The 22,118-nt window shown below is 42.5% G+C and overlaps 1 pseudogene; it reads left to right on the top strand.

Moving 5' to 3' along the window:
* The first annotated feature begins 4,521 nt into the window (after nt 1-4,521).
* On the top strand, nt 4,522-11,593 carry LOC103651847 (spermidine synthase 1-like; annotated as a pseudogene).
* Nucleotides 11,594-22,118: the final 10,525 nt, after the last annotated feature.

Genomic DNA, 22,118 nt, shown 5'->3' with positions numbered 1-22,118 from the left:
ATTCCAAGATCTTGGAATGTCATTGTCGTCCATGTCTTTCAACCTGTATGATCCAGGTCTTGACGAAGTGTAACGCCCTGAATTTGGGGGTAGAATTTTTTTCTTCTTTGATACTCACCAAATTCAGGCGTTACTCTCTTTTCTCTTCCCATTTCGCTCCTTCTTCTCATTTTCGAAGCAGTATAGTGACTGTGTCCGTATCACATGTAAACAAAAACCTAAGTTGACATAGATGTTGCATCATCCCGAAGCATATTTATTTGTCTGATGTTGTGTTCAATCGCGTGCCCGTCTCGCCTCGTTTCGGGTTTTTGATTCACAATTGGATTCCAATCAGTGGTCGTGCGTGTAGTGAGTTTCTGACCCGCGACTTGACCCGACCAACTCCAGCCCGGCCCGACCCCTGGCTGCGCGCCCCTGGCGCCCCAACCCCCCCATGCGCGCCCCCACCCCTCTCTATCTCATTTTGCTTCCCGCACAGCAACCTCTCTCTCCCTCTCTCCCACCTCCTTGCCCTAGGTGTGATCTGGTGGACGGTTGTCGCGATCATCGAGCCCTGAGGTGAGGTTCCCCTCTCTCTCCCCCTCTCCACTTCCTTTCTCTCCCTCCCCACGCGCCCTCCCTAGCTCGTGCGCCCTCCTAGCCGCACCGCCCCTGGTATGCTTGCCGCCCCTAGTCCGCGCCCCTCACGGCCGAGCCCTCCCCGGTCGCGCTCGGTCCCGGCTGTGCCCCTCCCGGCCGCGCTCGGCCTCGGCCGCGCCCTCCCTGGCCGCGCGCCCTCCCAGCCGCGCTCGGCCTCGACCATGCCGCACCTGGCCCGCACCCCCCGGTCGTGCCTCCCTTGGCCGCGTGCCCCTGGCCGCGCGCCGTCCCTAGCCGCACGCCCCCAGCCACGTGTCGTCCCTGGTCGCGTGCCCCTGGTCGCGCCCCCCTGGCGCCCTCTGTTGCCCAGCGTGTAGTCCCGTTCCCACGCGCGTGACGTTTAAAATTCAGCTTGGTTAATTTTAATTTAGTTTAATTAACGTGCTGCGTCGCGCGCTTCGTCGCGCGATGATTTAGTTAAAATTTGGATTTATTAGTGTGCTGTGTCGCGCTCTTCGTCGCGCGATGGTTTATTTTAATTTTAGATTATTTAATGTGTGACGTCGCACATTTAGTCGTACGATGTTTTGTTTTAAATTTAGTTTAGGTGGCGCATGTCATCGTGCGCTTTATCGCGCGGCGCTCTATGTTATTTTGACATTTAATTCAAGTGTTCCGTTGTGTGCTTCGTCGCGTGACATTTCGTTTAATTTCAGTTTATTTTAAGTGTTGCGTCATGCGCTTCGCCGCGTGAAGATTCATTTTATTTTCAGCTTAGTTCGTGCGTGCTGTCGCGCGTCTCGTCGCGCGGCAAATCGTCCCAGTTTTTGGTTTAGTTCGCGCGTGCCGTCGTGCGTCTCGTCGCACGACAATCCTTTTAAATTTACCTCGAATCGTCTATAATAATTAAACACGTAGCGTAACTTTGCTTTATGTATAGTGAGATTGTCAAACTAATATGATTATGTTTAGACGAGTACTTTAATCTATAACCGCTTAACGTAATCACCTTTCGACCGTAGCCTCGACCGTTGTTTTCTCTTTCTCGCTTAGTCGTGGGTACGAGCCCTGCGCCGAGCGTCTACTTATTTGTTATATTCTACTATGTGGTATATTGTTCTTTTTATATTAAATTTGTGGAATGTATGTTTGAACTCGTATAGATAACGGTCAGTTGGCGGAGTCCGAAGGAGTTGTAGGTGAAGACCCTAAGCAGCAGCTGGTTGGTGAAGGCAAGTGTCCCTTGACCCATCTATGTCCTACTCATTTTATAATTCACGTCCCGCATTTACACAATCTATACCTAAGAATTGACTAGCTTTTGTTTATCATGTCCTCGTTTACCTATATGGGTTGGATCATTTTGGTTTAGCTTTATGCTAGTGCTTCACCCTAATCAATGAACATGATGAGATTATTTATGATATGTTGTTTTCCCTTTTGATTATGATGATGATATTGTGACATTTAAGGGGACTCGAGCGGTTTCTCGAGTGCCTCTCCGTAAGGACTGGTTCGTTGGATGACCACCTAGAAAAACAGTGCAACCATGAGGGTGGTATGGGACGCCATTAGCTGAATAATTAGAGGAACTGAGGTGTAGTTCGCTTCGCCGTCATGCCATCAATGGGGCTCGGTGTATGCGGCTCGCTTTGCCGAGGTTGGATTGCCCCTTGGGGAGGAGTGCGGTACATTTAGGAAACCTAACGGGCGGCTACAGCCTCAGGGAATCTTTGTAAAGGCTACGTAGTGAAACCCTTCCTATTCATCTTGGTAGTGTTTAAGGGTCTAATCAGCCCAAGGCAAAAGGAAATCACGGCTTGTGGGTAAGGTGCGCAACCTCTGCAGAGTGTTATGAAACTGATATATCAGCCGTGCTCGCGGTTATGAGCGGCCAAGGGAGCTCCATTGATTAGAGACACATTGATCAGAGATGTTTAGTTTACAGATGATGATGAGGATGATGGTTTTGATTACAATTATGGTAATGGTTTCTGGTATTCTTTCCATTTGGAAAGGGTACTTTTGGGTTAACAACTTGGGTTAATGCTAAAACATGGCTCTCTACTAGTAATAATAACCTGACCAACTAAAAGCAATTGCTTGACTTTAACCCCACATAAAGCTAGTCCACTACACCCAGAATGGGACAATTGCTGAGTATGTTGATGTGTACTCACCCTTGCTTTCCACACACCAAACCCCCTAGGTTGTCCACATTGCAACCACTGCTCAGGAGAAGATAAAGTCGTGGAGGAGGACTTACAGGAGTTCCAAGAGTACGATGAGTTCTAGGCGTGGGTTAGCGGCAAACGCCCAGTCGGCTACCTGTGAAGGCTGTGTTTATCTATGTTTCATTTTTGCACTTTGATTATTGTTTGTGGATGTCTCGGACATCACGATGTAATCAACTATTACCCTCTTTTATGTTAATATTTAAGCATTATGTGATGATGTCCGGTTATGTAACCGTTGTGTACGTGAATTGCTGATCCTGGCACGTATATGGTTCGCATTCGGTTTGCCTTCTAAAACTGGGTGTGACACGAAGACACCACCAAAAAAGGACCTTCCCACTTAAGCTGAAGCTTCCCCATTGTATCCGGGTTGGCCACTCTTCGAAGCACCAAGTGTCCTGGCTTGATATTCTTTAATCTTACTTTCCGATCCTACCATTAAACTGTTTCAGCTTGATATTTATTGATGTGATCTATTGCCTGAAGCCTGGTCCCTTTATGGTGTCTTTTATTATTTTACAATCCTCTTCGTCTTCTACCGAAGCTGAGGTCCCTATTGAACTTGTTCTTGCTTCTTCCGGTTTTATTGTTTCATCATCGAATAAAATCTTGAACGGGGTAAATCCTGTTAACCTTGAGACAACAATGTTGTGGTTCCATACCACTTTTACCAATTCATCTGGCCACTTTCATTTTGGCAGATTGAAGACTGACTTCATTATTCCTATTATAATGATTCTGTTAGTGACTTCATTCTACCAGTCCATTTGATTCTGGATGCCTCACAGATGCAAAATGTATTTTTGTACCAATTTGGTCATAAAAAGTTTTGAATGTTTCAGCATCAAACTGAGTTCTGTTATCAACCGTAGTTGCCTTCGGCACACCAAACCGACAAACAATATTCTGCTAGAAGAACTTCTGGACCATGACCGAAGTGATTGTAACTAGAGGTTTAGCTTCGACCCACTTTGAAAAATACTCCATCGCTACCACGACATATTTAAAATTTCCTTGTGCTGGTGGAAGTCGGCCTAATAAATATAGGCCCCACCTTTGCAATGGCCAAGTGGGCTGGATTAGCTGAGTTAAAGACAAAGGTTATTTTTGGTCTCTAGCACACTTCTGGCAGTTTTCAAATTTTTGAACTAAATCCGCTGCATCCGAAGCTACCTTCAGCCAATAAAATCATTGTTTAAAAACTTTTCCAAGCAAAGGCCTGGACCCAATATGAGCTTCGCATACCCCTGCATGTATTTCTTTCATTAGTTCTTGGCCTTCGGTTCTAGATAGACACTTCAGCAATGGAGAGCAAACTCCTTGTTTATACAATTCTTCTTCTATGATCATGTAAGGCCTTGTCCTGGCTTGCATTCTTTTTTATGTAAACTTTGTCGTCCGAAGGATAATTGCCTTGCAAGAAAGATACAATCTCAGTCCTCCAATCTTCACTACATATTGGTGAGATTGTAAGCACCGCTCGCTCCATGAGCTCAACTGAAGGTGCTTTTATAGTTTCAAAGAATACTTCCAAACGGGGTGGGAGCCCCTGTGCCGCTGATTTAGTTAATAAATCTGCATGCTCATTTTCTCCTCTTGGAATATTCTTCACTGAGAAGCCTTCGAAAGAGACTTCCATTCTTCGAACTGTATCCAGATTCTTCTCAAGCTTCGGATCTCTTGCTCTGCTGCTTTTGTCGATATGGCCTGGCCTGTGATAACCTGTGAAAAAGATTTGAGGATTGCCCTTCTTATTCCCATAGCCTTGAGCTTTTGAAGCCCCAAGACAACGACTTCGTACTCTGCAATGTTATTTGTGCAGTTGAACTCCAATCTAGCTGTGTAGCAGGTTTTGATCTTAGATGGTGAAATTAGGATAGCAGCTGCACCTGCGCCGAAGGTCTCCCATGACCCATCACAGAACACTATCCAAGCTTCGTTATCTTTTGTGCTTTCTTCGTCCTGAGTCCCTGGCATCCAATTAGCAATGAAGTCCGCTAACGCTTGGGATTGGATCGAAGACCTATGAACATAATCAATAGTGAATTCATTCAGCTCTGCAACCTACTTTCCAACTCTTCCTGTGGCCTCTTTGTTCCTTATAATTTCCTTGAGAGGTTCAGACGAAGGTACTATAATATGGTATGACTGAAAATAATGTCGAAGCTTTATGGAGGCCATCAAGACAGCATATAGTACCTTCTCTAGCTCTGTGTAATTTCTTTTTGATGGACTAAGTACATCAGAGACAAAGTACACTAGAACTTGCTTCTTCGCTTGGCCATCTTGTTTCTCCTGCACCAACGCTACACTGACTGCAGCGTGGGAAGCAGCTACATACAGTAGCAATGGGGCTCCTGACGAAGGTGGATTCAATGTTGTCAATTCTATTAGATATTGCTTCAGCTCTTCAAAAGCCTTTTGCTGAGTTGGTCCCCATGGAAAGACTTCGGCTGATTTTAGCACTTCAAAGAATAGCAAGTTCCTCTCCGCTGATCTTGAGATGAATCTGTTGAGTGATAACAATCTTCATGTTAATCTCTGAGCACCTTTTCTTGTGCTTGGTGGCTCCATCCGAAGTATAGCTTCTATTTTGTTTGGATTTACTTCAATTCCTTTTGTTGACACAAGACACCCAAGAAATTTCGCCTTATTCACCCCGAAGACACATTTCTCTGGGTTGAGCTTGAGACTGGCCTTTCTAAAATTGGCGAATGTTTCTTGTAAGTCGGCAATGTGATTTTCTTGCTTCATGCTTTTCACTATGATGTCATCGACATATGTCAGAACATTCCTGCCAATATGAAAGCTAAGGACTTTGGCAGTCATTCTGCTGAAGCTTCCTCTAGCATTCTTGAGCCCCTCGGGCATCCGAAGGTAGCAGTAGGTCCCACTAGGGGTTATGAAGCTTGTCTTAAGCTCATATTCTTTATTTATCCATATTTGATGATAGCATGAATAGCAATCTAGTAGACTCATGAGCTCTGAAGTGGCTGCTGCATCCACAAGGGAGTCTGTTCTTGGCAAGGGGAACTCATCCTTCAGACACGCTTTGTTGAGATCCGTAAAATCAATGCACATTCTCCACTTTCCATTAGCCTTTTGCACCATCACAAATTCACAGTATTGGCTAGCCACTCTGGATATGTCACCTCTCTGATTACTCCGGCACTCTAGAGTCTTTTGACTTTGTTTCTTGCACCTTCGGCTTTGTCATCGGACATCTTCCTAAGCTTTTGCTTCTTTGGCCTGATAACCGGATCTGCATTGAGTGTTGAATGACATTTCTATTAACACCACAAAGATCATTGATTGACCAAGCAAAGACATCCTTGTTGTTAAACAGGAATCTCAACAAAGTTTTCTCTTGCTCACCAGACAATTGAGACCCAGCAACACCTTCTGCTCGGCTATGTCTTTGCACAGAAGCATGGGCTTTGGTTGATCTGTTGAGGCAGCCTTATCTCTTTTATGTTTATACTATTGATGAGCTTCGGCTTCATCTATGTTGTGGATGGCCTTTGAATCTGTCCAGTTCCCTTTGGCCCTTCTAGCAGCCTTTTGACTTCCATGCATAGCGATGGGACCCTGGTCAGATGGTATCTTCATGCATAGATATGCTGGATGGAGTATTGCTTCGAAGGCATTTAATGTCCCTCGACCACTGATTGCATTGTAGGGATATTCCATATCAACAATGTCAAAAACAACTTGTTCTACCCTTGTGTTCTGAACATAACCGAAGGTGATTGGCATCGTTATCTTCCCGAGTGCCACTATCTGTCTTCCTCCGAAGCCACACAAGGGGTGTGTTGTGTCATGTATATTATCATCCTGCTCCTGCATCTGCCTGAAAGCTTTTGCAAAGATGATATCTGCTGCACTGCTTGTGTCTACAAGAACGTTATGAACTAGAAACCCCTTGATGACACAAGATATAACCATTGAATCATTGTGAGGATAATCCTTGAGCTGAAGATCTTCCTGGGAGAAGGTGATTGGTATATGAGACCACTTGGACTTGATGAAGGGTCCCTGCAGTCCAACATGTTGCACCCTTCTCTGTGCTTCCTTCTTCTACTTCTTATTGGCTGGTTCAGAACTTGAGTCGCCTGTGATTGGGAGCACCAACTTCGTAGCCAAAGGTGCCACAGCTTGGTTGCCTTGCAAAGCCATCGTCGCGGTCGTGGAAGTGACTTCACCGGAGGTGGGCGCTAATGTTGGTCACTTGTTCTCAAATGCTGTAAATCAAGAACAAGCCAACACAATTATTGTTAAAGGTCATAATTGTAACAGTACATTCATAACCTTATCATTCGTTCATAATTGTAACATAAATCACTAAGGACTAACTAGTCTTTTTCCTCCTCGGATTGAGCTAAGCCAAAGTTGTCATCCTTCGGTGATAGCTTTGGCAATCATTATCGTTGCTTCTAGACAAGATCTTCGTCTCAAGGACCGGCAGAGAGAGAGGAGTTCTCAAAATCACTTTTTCAATGATGTCTTTATCCTAAGGACCTTCGACGAAGAAGAAGACCCCCAACACTATCAATCCTATAAAAATCTTGGGCCAAGATACCACAACCCACCCGGGCTAGGATAACACAATATTCCACCTATTTAGGTCCCACCTAGCTGTTGTTTCTCATTTGACATCATAGGCAGGAACGGTTGACACCAACATGAACCTCTCCTCATGAATAGCCCAGAATATTTCCTATTACTCCACTCAAAAATACATTCATGTTTTTTATTTTCCAAATATCCCAAATATTCAAATTTTGGAATATTCTAGAAATACTCCTTTTCCTTTTATTTTTCTAATTCATATAGTTATAAAATCCAAAACTCCTCCATCCAAACTCTAATTTCGACAATTCTTACTTGCAAGTTCTTATTTCTAAAAATTCCTATCAAATTATCCCCTACATAACCATGTTATCCCCTAAGCATGGTTCATATTCTAGAAAACTCCAAAAATATACTTGTCCCATGTATCGTCTATAATTCATTATCTGAACTGATTCCTTTACCACTAATCTCATAACCATGACATCTACCGTACTAAGTGATATGCATCTAGCTATAAATATACTTAGAGAGTTATCATCTTTCTCGTCACACACTCAACACCCCTAAGTCGAGGCAAACTCCAGATCACTTAGTTACTCCGCTCTACCGACTACACCTCTAGTGTTGGTTCACCTCCAATATACCCTTTAGGTAAGCATCTCCACTCCGTCGACACAAACTCTACTTGAATCTATATCCACTCATCTACCACAATTCTTGACCACTATAATGAATATTTATTGATATACTCATTGGTTTGTATGTTTGGTTGTTCTTGTTGTGTAGTTATCAAAGCGTTCGTGTTGTCCTATGAAGGCTAGTTCCACGAGTATACAACAAACGGTGAAGCCAGAAGCTAGTTCCATGAGCTCAAACACTTTCGCCGGTTAAAGCAACTACAAGCTCACTGAATCCCTTTGATGCATAATTTACCTATATTTCAAACATAATCCCTTAGCCTATTTTTATATGTGCATTATATTATTGCTACTAAGAGACATGATGATATATCTACCCATCCTTAGAACATGTCACACCCGGTTTTAGAAGGTAAACCGAATGCGAACCATGTACGTGCCAGGATCAGAAATTCACGTACACATCAATTACATAAATGACTCATCATAGCACAATGCTTCGAATAACAATAAATAGTAAGTAATAATAATACAGACTAGAGCCATTTACATAATATAAATCAAAGTGCACATAATAGAAACGTAGCCAATGTAAACAACCCACCACAGACAGCTGACTGGGGGAGGTCGCTAGCCTAATCATCGAACTCGTCGAAGTCCTGGAACTCCTGAAGATCTGCCTCGACACCTTCTTCTTTACCTGAGCATAGATTGCACCAAAGGCAACCTGGTGTTTTGTGAAAGCAAGGGTGAGTACACATCAATGTACTCAACAAATGTCCCGTTTGGCTAAAGTGGACTAGCTTTATGTGGGGTTAGGGTCAAGCAGTTGCTTTTAGTTGATCATGTAATTATTACTAGTAGAGAGCCAGGTTTTGACATTAACCCAAGTTGTTAACCCAAAAGTACCCTTTCCAAACGGGAAGAATACCATAAAACCATAATCATAATCATAATCACAATAGAAACAAGCATTATCCTCATCATCATCATCTGTAAACAAAGTATCTCTGATCAATGTGACTCTAATTAATGGAGCTCCCTTGGCTGCTCATAACCGTGAGCATGACTGATATATCAGTTTCATAATACTCTGTAGAGGTTGCACTTTACCCACAAGCCATGATTCCCTCTCTAGCCCCGGCTTGCAAGACGCTTGTTCAGTCCCGAGGTGATTGGCCAGGGATTCACTACGAATCCTTTACAAAGATTCCCTAAGGCTGTAGCCGCCCGTTAGGTTTCCTAAATGTACCGCACTCCTCCCCAAGGGGCAATCCACCCTCGGCAGAGCGAGCCACATACACCGAGCCCCATTGACAGCATGACGACGAAGCGAACTACACCCCAGTTCCTCTAATTATTTAGCTAAGGGCATCACATACCACCCTCATGGTTGCACTGCTTTCCCGGGCGGTCATCCAACGAACAGGTCCTTACGCAGAGGCACTCGAGAAACCGCTCGAGCCCCCTAAAGTATCACCAATCCAACATCATAATCATAATGACAACATCGTATCATAAGTGTTCACATCATGTTCATTGATTAAAGTAAAGCAATAGCTTGAAGCTAACCATAGTAACCCAAAAGGTAATCAAGGACAAGGTAAATATGAAGTTAGTCAATCCTTAGGTTGATCATGGTATGCAGGTTGATGAATTATAAAGTAAATCTATACTATATTTAAAGCACCAGTTTCAACGGTCGTCGTGCATCAATAATTTATAAGAAAACCCTTACACTTTTTTTAAATTCAACCCGCAGTACGTGGCCTCCTTCTTGTGCTCCCAAACAACCGCGACCTCCTCCCCTTCTCGCGCTCCCAAACAACCGTCCGGCCTCCTCCCCTTCCATTCTCCTCCCCACGCCGCCATTCGCTCTGCTCCAACCGCGCTTATAGCTTCTATCCCTCACCGGTTGTTATTCCTCTCCCTAGATAAGCTTTATCTCACCAAACTAATCACGCTATAAACAAGGACCCGATTTCATCCAGTAATCCCGCTATAAACAAGGACCAGATTTCATCCTTTGCGAGTTAGAAGCAAAAAACCAAGGTGGGGCGAAAAGGCGAAGAAGCAAGGGAGAAGGATGGAGCAGGAGGAGGCTGCTGCTTTCCCTGCTCCTTGACGCGGAGGCTGCCCTGGATGGTGGATTCGAGGCATTCCATGGCCTGCCCCATGGCGTCAAGGCGAGCAAACCCAAAAACCTCGCAGGCAGAAGGCAAACGCAGCTGCGAGCGTGGCGCCCCTCTCCCACTCCCACTCCCCAGCCTCCGCCAGCCCGCACACCCATCCCTCGCGTGCTCAGGGTTTCGGAATGGAAGCCGAGGCCGCGACCAAAAGGACGCGGGAGAGCGGGGAGGATGCCGCCGTGGCGGGGATCTCCGCAGTCATCCCGGGATGGTTCTCCGAGATCAGCCCCATGTGGCCCGGTGCATCCTGCTGCTCTGCGCCTCCTATTCGCTCCGCTCCTCTGTTGCGCATCATGATGCTCTCCTGTCCTGTCGACCACACACACTCTCTCTTCGGAGCTCGGATATTCTTCTTTCGTCGCTGCCTGCTCATGCGGATCCACGTGTGTTTGCCCTTGCTCGTGGGTCTATTTTGGTGGCTACTAAATGGCAGGTGAGGCACACTCTTTGAAGGTGGCGAAGGTGCTGTTCCAAGGGAAGTCAGACTACCAAAACGTTATGGTCTTTCAGTAATCGTTAATTTCCCTATTTGCTGGCACCTAAAGTCCACCTGCGATTCATCAACGGGGCTTGATTCTGTGCCTCTCTGTTTTGCATTTCAAATTGTAGTCCTCTACGTACGGGAAGGTGCTCGTCCTCGATGGAGTTATTCAGGTTACGGAGAGGGATGAGTGTGCGTACCAAGAGATTATCACTCACCTCCCCTTTGCTCCATCAAAGACCCCAAGAAGGTACATGCCATAATCTTTTGTTTTTGCTGTTGGTACCTTGCCTTTATGAACATCTTTGTTTGACTTATATATAGTTATTAGAAAATAAGATAAATACATTTCTTCATTTATTTTTATGGCAAATAGACTAAATCGGAACTGCAATTATTAGCTTATTATAACATGATTGTTGAGGCGAATTTGAAATACTTGTGAGATCATAGCCAAGGATAATCACGTACATGATGTGGTGCGTTTAGCATTAAAATGTGTACTCTGATGCTATTTGCATCGATTGAAATAGATGTAAGAATAGGTCATCGGTTATTTTATACAGTTCTCGCTTATAATTTGTTTGAACTTGTAATACCTGGAGAAGTTTGTGGTAAAAAATTGTTAGAATGTGGTTGTATTGCCAAGTTCATTAACTAGGTGATTTTTTATACTTTTCAAATGATGAATGCTAATAGTTTTAAAAATTTATTGGATGTAACTTTAAATTGTTTCATGATACACAGGTGCTGGTTATTGGAGGGGGTGACAGTGGTGTTCTGCCTGAGGTTTCACGACATTCTTCTGTGGAACAAATTGACATCTGTGAAATTGACAAGATGGTGGTAGATGTAAGATTTCTCTTCCTGTATTTGCACAATACTTGGCAATGATCACTGATATTATTTATCCCTTCTCTAGACCACACTCAGGCTTCTTTGGTGATGAGGGGATTTGGGGTGGGGTGGGGTGTTCGAGAACATTTGCTCTCTGTTAAATTTGTCTGGACATCAATAGTTTGGTCTACATGTCTTTATCTACGTTCAAATTTAGGTCTTCAATTGATTTTACTGGTATTACTTGATTTTTTGACTGATGTTAGCTGCTTCTGCTGTGCTATTTTCAATGTTTAAATGCATTCATTTTCGTATTTTGATACTGCATTTTGTGCTACTGATTTGCGCCATTCTGATCTGACCTCAAGTTCTAGGAGCAGCTAAGTGAAATAATACTGTTTCTAATTATATCTTCTCTTTTGGGCTTGTGTTTTGCTTGGTATTGCTTCCCTGCTACAATCCTAGCTATGTAAGCTTGCTGTCTGATGATTCTGTTTTTTCCCGTTCATCTCATTTTGCCATATGGGACCACAAACAGTAATATACAATGAGGTCCCTCCTTGATGTAATTGTATGTATAGGAGGAGCTTGTTTCTAACAGTGTGCTGATGCAGTCTGTGCCACTTAAACACTATCTTTGGCTGCCGCTAGATATCACACAAGATCGATTCTAATTTTAGCTCACAAACTTCCTCTTATTTGATCTCTGTATGGTGGAATTATGTCATTCTATAATCTTTGTTCGTTCAGTCAGTCGTTGTGAACTCTCTTCTAATCGCTCTCTTTATTGGTCGTGTTGTACCAAGACATATTGGATGAAGTAAACAACATCAGTTAGTCAAATCAAAAAAATATTATGCGGAGAGCGGAGACAATCAATAAAAAATTTTGAGATCTTTTTGGTGGATAGTTTACATGGGTATTGTTGTGAGCCGTCGCAACGCACAGGCGACCGACTAGTGGGATATAATAGGTCAGATGACACTTGCCTTCACCAAACGGATGCTTAGGATCTTCAGCCTTATAGAACTCGAAGAGCTTGATCTTGGGACCAGTGGTTCACCAAATCTTGATCGTCGATTCCTCGAAGCTCAGGAACAGATCACAATCTATTCGCGACGCGACGCGAAGACGAACAGGCACAAGCAAACAAACATATACATATGCATAAGAATATTACACCATACAAGATAAAATATTATAAAAGCGAGCAATATAAAATAGAGAGCGCCTCTACGGTTACGCGAGGAAAAGAACCATGATAGACGAAGCTATGGTCGAGGGGTTAGCGCGTTTACGTTAAACAAGTACTAATTAGAACATCCAATTCAACATAATTATATTAATTGATATTAATCAAATGTAAATTAATACTACTACCTAGTTTTGACTAACTTACTATTTTAATAGTTGATGTTAAAATAAATAACTAATTAACTCACATGAGTAATTATAAGCGAATGATTTAATCTCTCGTCCGGACAACGCGCGATACGTGCGACAACGCGTGCGAACGACACGCGCGACACTCGCGAACGACATGCGACGACTCGCGCGAAATAGCACCGCGACACGCGCACGGTACGCGCGACCGACATGCAAAACTAATAAATAAACAACATGATTAAACTAAATAATTATTAATGAGAAACATTTTAGTTAAGGTTAATCATGTTGGTGACTAATTATAAATACACAAATCGAATTCCTAAATTAGATTTTAAAATTGAATTGTCGTTTCAGTAGCCATTGGTTAAACAAACGTTTAAATAAATTAAATAAAATGTGCAACAGTGGTGATAAATATTTCTAAATTAAGATAAATTTAATACGAGTCTAACCCAATTTGAATGGATCGAATTGAGTTTAAAACGCAAAAGTTATGATGGTTTTAAACTATATTGTAATTCGTGCGTACTAATTTACAGAACTGTCATCTTCTTCCTCACGTAGTAATTCCATGGCCATGAGGGGAAGGAGCAAGGGGCTGTGCAAGGGGACGGGGGAGCTCGACCTCTGCCAGGGGGCCGGCCATGCCGCGCAGGGCACGTGCGCCCGCGGGCTGGGGCCCCACCTGGGAGGGAGCTCGCGCGGGCAGTGGGCTACGACCAAGGCCATGGTCGGGCGGACAGCTACGCTGAGCAGTTGCGCCGTCGCCGGAGGTCACGCCCGCAGGGGCCGCGAGCGCACGGCCGGGGGTAGGGTGCCGCGCTACCGGGTCAGGAGTGCGGGGGAACGAGGTGCTACCTCTCTAAACCCTAGAAATTCAAGAAAACGAAGAACGAGAATAGAGGAGCTCACGAGGGAAGAAGACTCTCGCCGGAACCGAGGACAAATCCGTCGATTGCCAGAGATTCGGGAGTCCGATCGACGAACCGAACGCGCCCCTATGAAGCCTACGAAGCCCTTGACGATACGAACGCAGTGGTACCCTCGGATTCCACAGACGATGCACGGATTGGGAGTAATTGCTCGCCGGAGTTGTCGCCGGAGTTAGAACCGTTTCGAACTTCGGCGAGCAATACCGAGAGCTAGAGATCGGATTTGGAGAAACCGTTTCGCGTTCTAGATCGGGCTCGACGAGATGAAGCTGGACATTTATATATATCTAGGGTTCGGACGAGATGGAAATGCGGCTAAAATTCGGATTTACCATTTTAAAATTCGAAAAAACCTAGAAATCCATATTTTATGCTCAAAATATGATAGATGCTTTCAAAAAAATCCAGGAAAATTCCTATAAATGTTTTGGCACCTAATGAACTCAAAAAACATAATTAGAGTTTCTAAAAACATTTTTAAGTTCCTCAAATGAATAGATTTTGGTTTCCGGAAAATAGAAAAAATATTCTGAAAAATATGAAAATTTACCGAGCCCTTCTATAAGATATGTTAACATGTTTCAAACACATTTTGCACTTGAAAACACCATGCAACAACATGAATGCAACAACCAAAGTGCCCCTAGGGCTCATTCCACTAGGTTTACGCTAATATAAAACAAAATAATTCTCCATTTTTAGGAAAAAGAGAAAGGAAAGCGAAGAATTGAGAGATTCACACCTGAATTTGGTGGATATTAGAAAAGAAATTTTATACCCCCAAATTTAGGGTGTTACAAATCTAACCCCCTTAACAGAATCTCGTCCTCGAGATTCAAGAAGAGGCTAGCAAGAAAATGAGATTGGTTCATTCATTGTTTACAGCTTCTTTGGCTCAACTTTGACTCTAGCAACTTTAACTTGCGGACTGGTTGCTTCGACCTTCAGATGCTTGAGACCGATTGATGCAATTCTTGAGGATCTCTTGGACCTATGGGTTAGGACCCACACATGCTTTCGTTGCGCCATTTTGATCTTGTTGGTTGATGTTGATCGCATTGTCTTCATTGGGGTTTGCGGCTAACCCCCTTAACTGGAGCGTTGATACCCACTTGGTGAAGACGCTGTTGACTCTGATCTTGATTGATTAAGAGAAGTTAGAGAATGCCAACCAGACAGTTGCAAGAGGGAAGTGTATAGATGGAAAAGGTAAGCATAGATGGATTAAGGAGAGAAGGGGAGAGAACCCAACTACCTAACTCTATGGCACTCACCTAGTAAATTGATGACCTTACGAACCAAGGGCCACAACACATCAACACTCATCACAAAGAAGCAAATCAGTCATAACACAAAGACAAACAGCACGAGTGAAAGTTCCCTATGCCCGGGAACAGGATTTGGATGTCGCCTAGAGGGGGGTGAATAGGCGAATAAAAATTATCACTTTAAAACTTTAATTCATACTCTACTCGAATACCAGATCGCAGTGGAATGAAAGACCCTTCGAGTAGGTTGAAGTGGAATTGAAGATCCTGTCTCAAAATGCCCTGCACTTCAAATACAGCTTGTACCACAGATGAGTATTGAAGTGCGGATATAAGGAGTAGATAAAACAGAGGATCGGCACGCAACATAGAGCAGAGCACACAGACGCAGGGATTTATCCCGAGGTTTGGCCAAGCCTGAAATGCTTGCCTAGTCCTCGTTGGAGTTAGCCACACCTGGGCTTGGAGTCTATTTCAACTCCTTCCTCCGTTTGCTCAGATCTGTTAGTATGACAGATAGAGCCTTCCACTATGTTGATGTTGGTTACAACAAAACCACGGCTGCTTACAGTCTTCTTGACAGCACTCCGGCAGAGTAACAATGCGCTCAAGACTATGCTCTAGCTCTTAGCAGCACTTCTCCACTCTCTAAAGGCTAATATCTTTGCCTTCTACACAAAATAGAGAGATATACACGAGAGGGAGAGAATCGATCCGAGTGATGTATACAATTGTTGGCTACACTTGCGTACTTGTTGGAGGCGCCTAGGGGTCCCTTTTATAGACCCAAGTGGCCTAGGAGCCGTTGGAGATCCTTTTGGAAGGCAATGTTTGCTTTCTGTCAGGTGGCGCACCGGACAGTCCGGTGCACCACCGGACAAGTCCTGTAGCATGTCCGGTGCGCGATCTCCTTCCATATCGGGCTCAGCTGACCGTTGGAGCAACGGTCGTCTTGGCTCACCGGACACTGTCTGGTGCACACCGGACAGTCCGGTGCGCCAACTGACCGTTGGCTCAGGCCACGCGTCGCCCGCTGATTGCGCTGCCGACCGTTGACGCAGTCAACCGTTGGCTCACCGGACAGTCCGGTGCACCACCGGACAGTCCGGTGAATTATAGCCGTACGCCGTCAAACTTCTCCCGAGAGCGGCCTATTCACCGGAGTTCAGCCTGGTGCACCGGACAGTCCGGTGTGCCAGACTGAGCAGAGTTTTGGCTGCGCCGAGCCAAGACATTTTGCAATTCTTTTCTAGCTTTTTCTAGCACTTAGATAGAATATGTTAGTACTCAAAAACAATTCACTAAGTCTAGAAACACACCTTGTTCTTGTTTTGCACCTTGATCTTTAGTTTGGGTTGTTCCTAGTTTGGAGATATCCTATGTGACCTTCGCAGGATGTTTGAGCTCAGAAATGACAAATCTAGATCAAGTCAAGTTGAGCACTTAGCTCTTTTGGGCTGCTTCTAGTTCTGGTTTTGACACGGCTTCTCCTTTTAGTGACCTTGTACACTTCTTGAGCTTGGTCTTGAGCCATATGACTTACATCACATAATTTGTAGATGTTACCTTATTGGTTGTAAGTCATGTCCTTATGTAGTGTTCCTTGATGCACTATAACTCTTAACAAGATCAACCTTGACTTTGCAAGTCTTCTTCTTCACCCCTGGCTTTGGGTTCCTGGTCTCCTTGACTTTCTCCCATGCACCCGGTACCTCGAAGCTCTTCTTGCTTCCATCCTTGGCTTGATCGGTTGTCTCTGAGTTGCGCACATCGAGTCTCACTTAAGCAATGTCCATTTTGCTTGTGATGTCCATTATCTATAGATAATCTAGTCTTTGGACCATCATACTTGTTCACTTGTGTTGAACCCTGTTAGCTTGGCATTAAGCACCTGTTCAACACTTAGCACACTTATTAGTCCTTTAATTGGGTTGTCATCTAAACACCAAAACCCACAAGAGAGCTTTCAATCTCCCCCTTTTTGGTGATTGATGGCAACACAATTAAAGCTTACATAAGAATGAGATTTAAAGCACAAATTTGAATTCTAAGTTTATAGAATGCTCCCCCTAAATATGTGCTTACATTAAAATCTTAACTTTGGCCTTATATGCCAAATTGCACATACTTAGGCTAATTCGAAGCATTACTACACCTTAGCACCTGTGGGATGCATTGTCGATAATTAAACATATGCACAGAATCAGAGTTAAACACCAATTGAATGGATATACCACAGGGATATCAACCTACCACTATTCACCATCAAGATACCAATTTAAAGCAATTTTAAAGCACCAGAACCACATGAATATCTATTACAGGATAAACACAATAGATGCCAATTTTTGATTCATATTAACGGAAGCACTAATCTTGCATTATCACCATATAATATAACAAGAAGCATATGATAAGAATTATCAATAACACAAACTAACACATCCTTCCTTAAGATCAAAGGAACTCAAACCACCAGAACCACATGAATATCTATTACAGGATAAACACAATAGATGCCAATTGATTCATATTAACGGAAGCACTAATCTTGCATTATCACCATATAATATAACAAGAAGCATATGATAAGAATTATCAATAACACAAACTAACACATCCTTCCTTAAGATCAAAGGAACTCAAACTAATCCTTCCTTAAGATCAAAGGAACTCAAACTAATCCTTCCTTAAGATCAAAGGAACTCAAACTAATCCCTCCTTAAGATCAAAGGAACTCAAGGAAACCTTAGCTTTAATGCACAAAATTCTCCCCTTTGACATCAAACACCAAAACCATATTCGAGCAAGAACATAGGATGATGTCAAGGGACAGCAGGGTATTAAGCAGGTAAAATACAACACACTAACATTACTCCCCCTTACACATTAAACATATGCACCACAAGCATTGGAGGAAAATTAAGATACATATACGCTAAAGATCAATACTTCCTTTTGTACCTTTACCATGTTGTGGTGTACTTTCCATCTTGAAAGTTTAATCTCTAGGGAGCTCCTCCACACTTGTGCCTAGTCCTTTATCCTAACCTTTTCTTGTTGCTAAGACACCAAACTTAGAACAAGTTATAGTATTGTGGCACAAGATGAAGCTTCTATTAACTTAAGATACCAAATACTTGACTTATGGAGGTACCCAAGTCCTGATTGCTCCATTTCTTGCTCATCTTCGCTTTTCCACCTTGAGACTATACAAGATCACTCAAGCAACAATTAGTCTCAAAAGACACAAGTTATGTATGCTCCCCCTAAAGTTGTGCATCAAGTATTTGAATGACTTGCACTTTGCACATTCTAGCATCCTTAGAACTAGAGGGGATCACAACATATCTTGGTCTAGGCATAATCTATTAATTTCATCACAAAGAGATACCAATTGGATAGATGAAATAATACAACTTATTACTAGTGGAAACAATGCATGCCTCAAGATATATAACATTTTACAAGCAACCTAGGCACGCTTCACACATGATGATCATTGCAACACGTACACCAACTGAAATATGACAAGATCATGCATATAAGCACAATGTCTAAGCACACCAAGATTAAGAAGTACTTCATTTTAAGTACACCAAAGGAAACAATGTTTTAAGGCATAAGGCGCCTAAGCCAATATACTACCAATTGAAAGGCAAGAACATAGCTATGATCACAATCAATGGAACTTCAAGATATTTAATGAAATTGCATAGTTCCATTCTCCATACCTTTGCCTTTTCCTGAATTGCCATGAGAGCACCCGTTGTTACCAATTTAGGGCTTCTTTTGCTCATGCACCTTAGCTCAAGTGGGTGCATTAGGGGCACAACACGGATTTCTTGTTTTGTTATACACAGAGTTCCAATACAAAGAAATCATGTGAACATGGACTAAACAAAACTATCATGCTAGCACATAGATTAATCTTTAAAAACCATATAGCATGACTTACAAAAAGATACGGGTTTATCCATGAACGCAAAAAGAGTTAACTCATGGTGAATATATCAAATGAAAAGCTACCCATTGAAAGATTCAAGAGATATAACATATAGAACACACAATCATGATTAAGCAAGCATCATTATGATCTTGGAAATCATGAACCATTGATTAAAAGGTATTCAACACAGGCAATCTCAAAAGCATAACTACTCCAAAGATAAGTAGCACAATAATCCAACTTAAGAGCAATACTGATTGGCAATAATGTACTTTAAGATACACGAGTACCGTCCTTTGGAGAGTAAGTTGTAGATTCTCATCAAGGTCCTTTGCTTGATTCGCCAATTATGATTAAAGACCTCTACAACTTATTTAACTCGAGATGAACATGGGATTAGTATTACACAATTATTTAACCTTGGGTCAATAAATAGACAATAAAAATTGATAGCTTAAGCATAGAGTTTGAATTAACCATCTTAAGCTCTCCCATGGTCTCCAGTCCATCTCGAGGCACCTGCATGGTCTAGTTGGCACAGTTTGGTACCCATCTCGGAATGGGTCCATAACGATCATCCAAAAGAACTTTTGGTACCCAAATAGCAATTGTGCTAGTTCTAGGTGATCTCATTACTGATCTAGCACAAGTGTATGGTTTGGTTCTCCTAAGCGAATAATATTGAGATAAATTTACTTGCTTAGGAACCTAACCCTTTTTACATACCTTGGATAGATGACCATGCTCACCACACATGTAGCAGAATCGTCGCTTAACCTGACATAACGCTTGTTGTTTGTCTTCTTTCCTAGCGAGGGTCATCCTGGAGAGTGCACGTGTTTGATTCCTCATGAGCGGACATGAAGTGATCATATGGTCCTTATCGTTGCATCCAAGACATCTCCTCATCCCTTCATCCTTGTCTTTGTATGGACAAGAGGAAATGAGGTGGCTTGACTCATTGCACTTGAAGCACCTCCTTTTTCCTCTTCTCTTTTGCTCTTGGATAACATAGAGAGATGATTAGTGCAAACAACATGACTAATTGAATCTTTACCTTTTTTCTTTGTTCATGTTGATTGCTTCACTTATTGCCTTAGAAGCTTCTTTCTCGCAGAGTTTGACCCTTGCTGCAGTTCCTTCTTCCTCAAGCTTATTCACCACATGTTTGTAAATATCTTGAGGAAGTCGAGCACAACATCTTCTCCTTAGTTGCTTTGCTTTCTTGTTCCTTTCTTTATTGATAAGCAACTTTTCTTTTGAGCAGCAGGGGTTAGCACATGGTGATATATTATCTAAATCTACACATGTGCAAGAATGAGGTTCACATGACTTTAAGTTCGCAATTACAACCTCATGAGCAACATCAAGTACGATATGTCTATCCAAAAGATTATCATGATAATAAGACAATAACTCATATTTTTCAGTAAGAGCAAGTTTATCATGTCTTAGCAGTTCTACTTGCCTCTCAAGCATGGCATTTTCCATTTTAAGTTGAGCAACACAAGATAAAGCATCATCATTATTTCTTTGCTCAATTAAAACTGAATCATACCGTTGGACCAAATCATTATGAGAGCACTTTAGCTCCTCATGTTCTTTGGTCATCTTCTCCAGGCTGTCATTGGTTTTGATGAGAGTCTCCTCTAGCCTGAGAAGCATCTCGCCTTGTTCCTTGTTCCTTCTCAACAGCTTAACCAAGAGCGCTTTGTCTTCTTTGTTGAGATGGGTGTAGAAACAGCGAATCTCCTCTTCTTCCACATCGTCGGTCTCATTTTCCCTGTCATTATTATTAGTGGAAGCTAAATAGGAAAATGTACCTTGTGATGATGTAGACTCCTCATCCTCATATTCCTCTTCATCATCGCTTTCATCACTACTCTTATCGTTAGCAACAAGACATGTATAACTAGTGGAAGACAAACCTGTCGGTGAGGTGGATTCATCGTTTGGTTGCCATTTTTTTTCTTCTCCCTTTGAAAGGTTAGTACCACAAGCAACATAGGGAGTAGAAGTAGTACAATTTGACTCAGAATATTTTATTTTAATTCTAGTCCATAGATCATGAGCATCGACAAGAACATCACTATTACTACCTATGACAGCAAAATAAACATCCTTGCTAAGGGAATTGACTAGGATGTCATAGGCTTGATAATTTTGATGCAGACATCTTAGATCATGCTCAGATGGATTTTTCATATCAATATTAATGGGCAAAACACTAGCATCAAATATTTGCTCTACTTCAGGACCTAAACTCCTAAAAGTATTATATAAATGAAAAGACTAGGATGCGTAGTTAGAGCCATCAGAATTAAGAAGTTCTACAGTTACCTCTTGTGACAACATCATCATCTCTCGACGGCTAAGCCCACACTGGAGAGGCCTAGCTCTGATACCAGCACTTAGCTCTTTTAGGCTGCTTCCAGTTCTGGTTTTGACACAGCTTCTCCTTCCAGTGACCTTGTACACTTCTTGAGCTTGGTCTTGAGCCATATGACTTACACCACATAATTTGTAGATGTTACCTTATTGGTTGTAAGTCATGTCCTAATGTAGTGTTCCTTGATGCACTATAACTCTTAACAAGATCAACCTTGACTTTGCAAGTCTTCTTCTTCACCCTTGGCTTTGGGTTCCTGGTCTCCTTGACTTTCTCCCGTGCACCCGGTATCTCGAAGCTCTTCTTGCTTCCATCCTTGGCTTGATCGGTTGTCTCTAAGTTGCGCACATCGAGTCTCACTTAAGCAGTGTCCATTTTGCTTGTGATGTCCATTATCTATAGATAATCTAGTCTTTGGACCATCATACTTGTTCACTTGTGTTTGTAACGCCCTAAATCTAGCAACTGCAAACAACCTTATTGGAATTATTAAATTTCAGTAGAAAGGAAAGTTTTTATGTTTTCAAATAAGGAAAACCTTGATATATATATATATAATTGGAAGAATTTCTTGAATAGATAAAATTTAATCAAGCGTTTGAAGCACTCATGCTGAAGCATATATTTGTTTGATTTAATTTATGAATCCAGTTTC

The sequence above is a fragment of the Zea mays genome, chromosome 3 (genome assembly GCF_902167145.1).
Source record: "Zea mays cultivar B73 chromosome 3, Zm-B73-REFERENCE-NAM-5.0, whole genome shotgun sequence".
NCBI classification, from domain to species: Eukaryota; Viridiplantae; Streptophyta; class Magnoliopsida; order Poales; family Poaceae; genus Zea; species Zea mays.
This window is presented reverse-complemented; position numbering and strand designations above follow the sequence as displayed.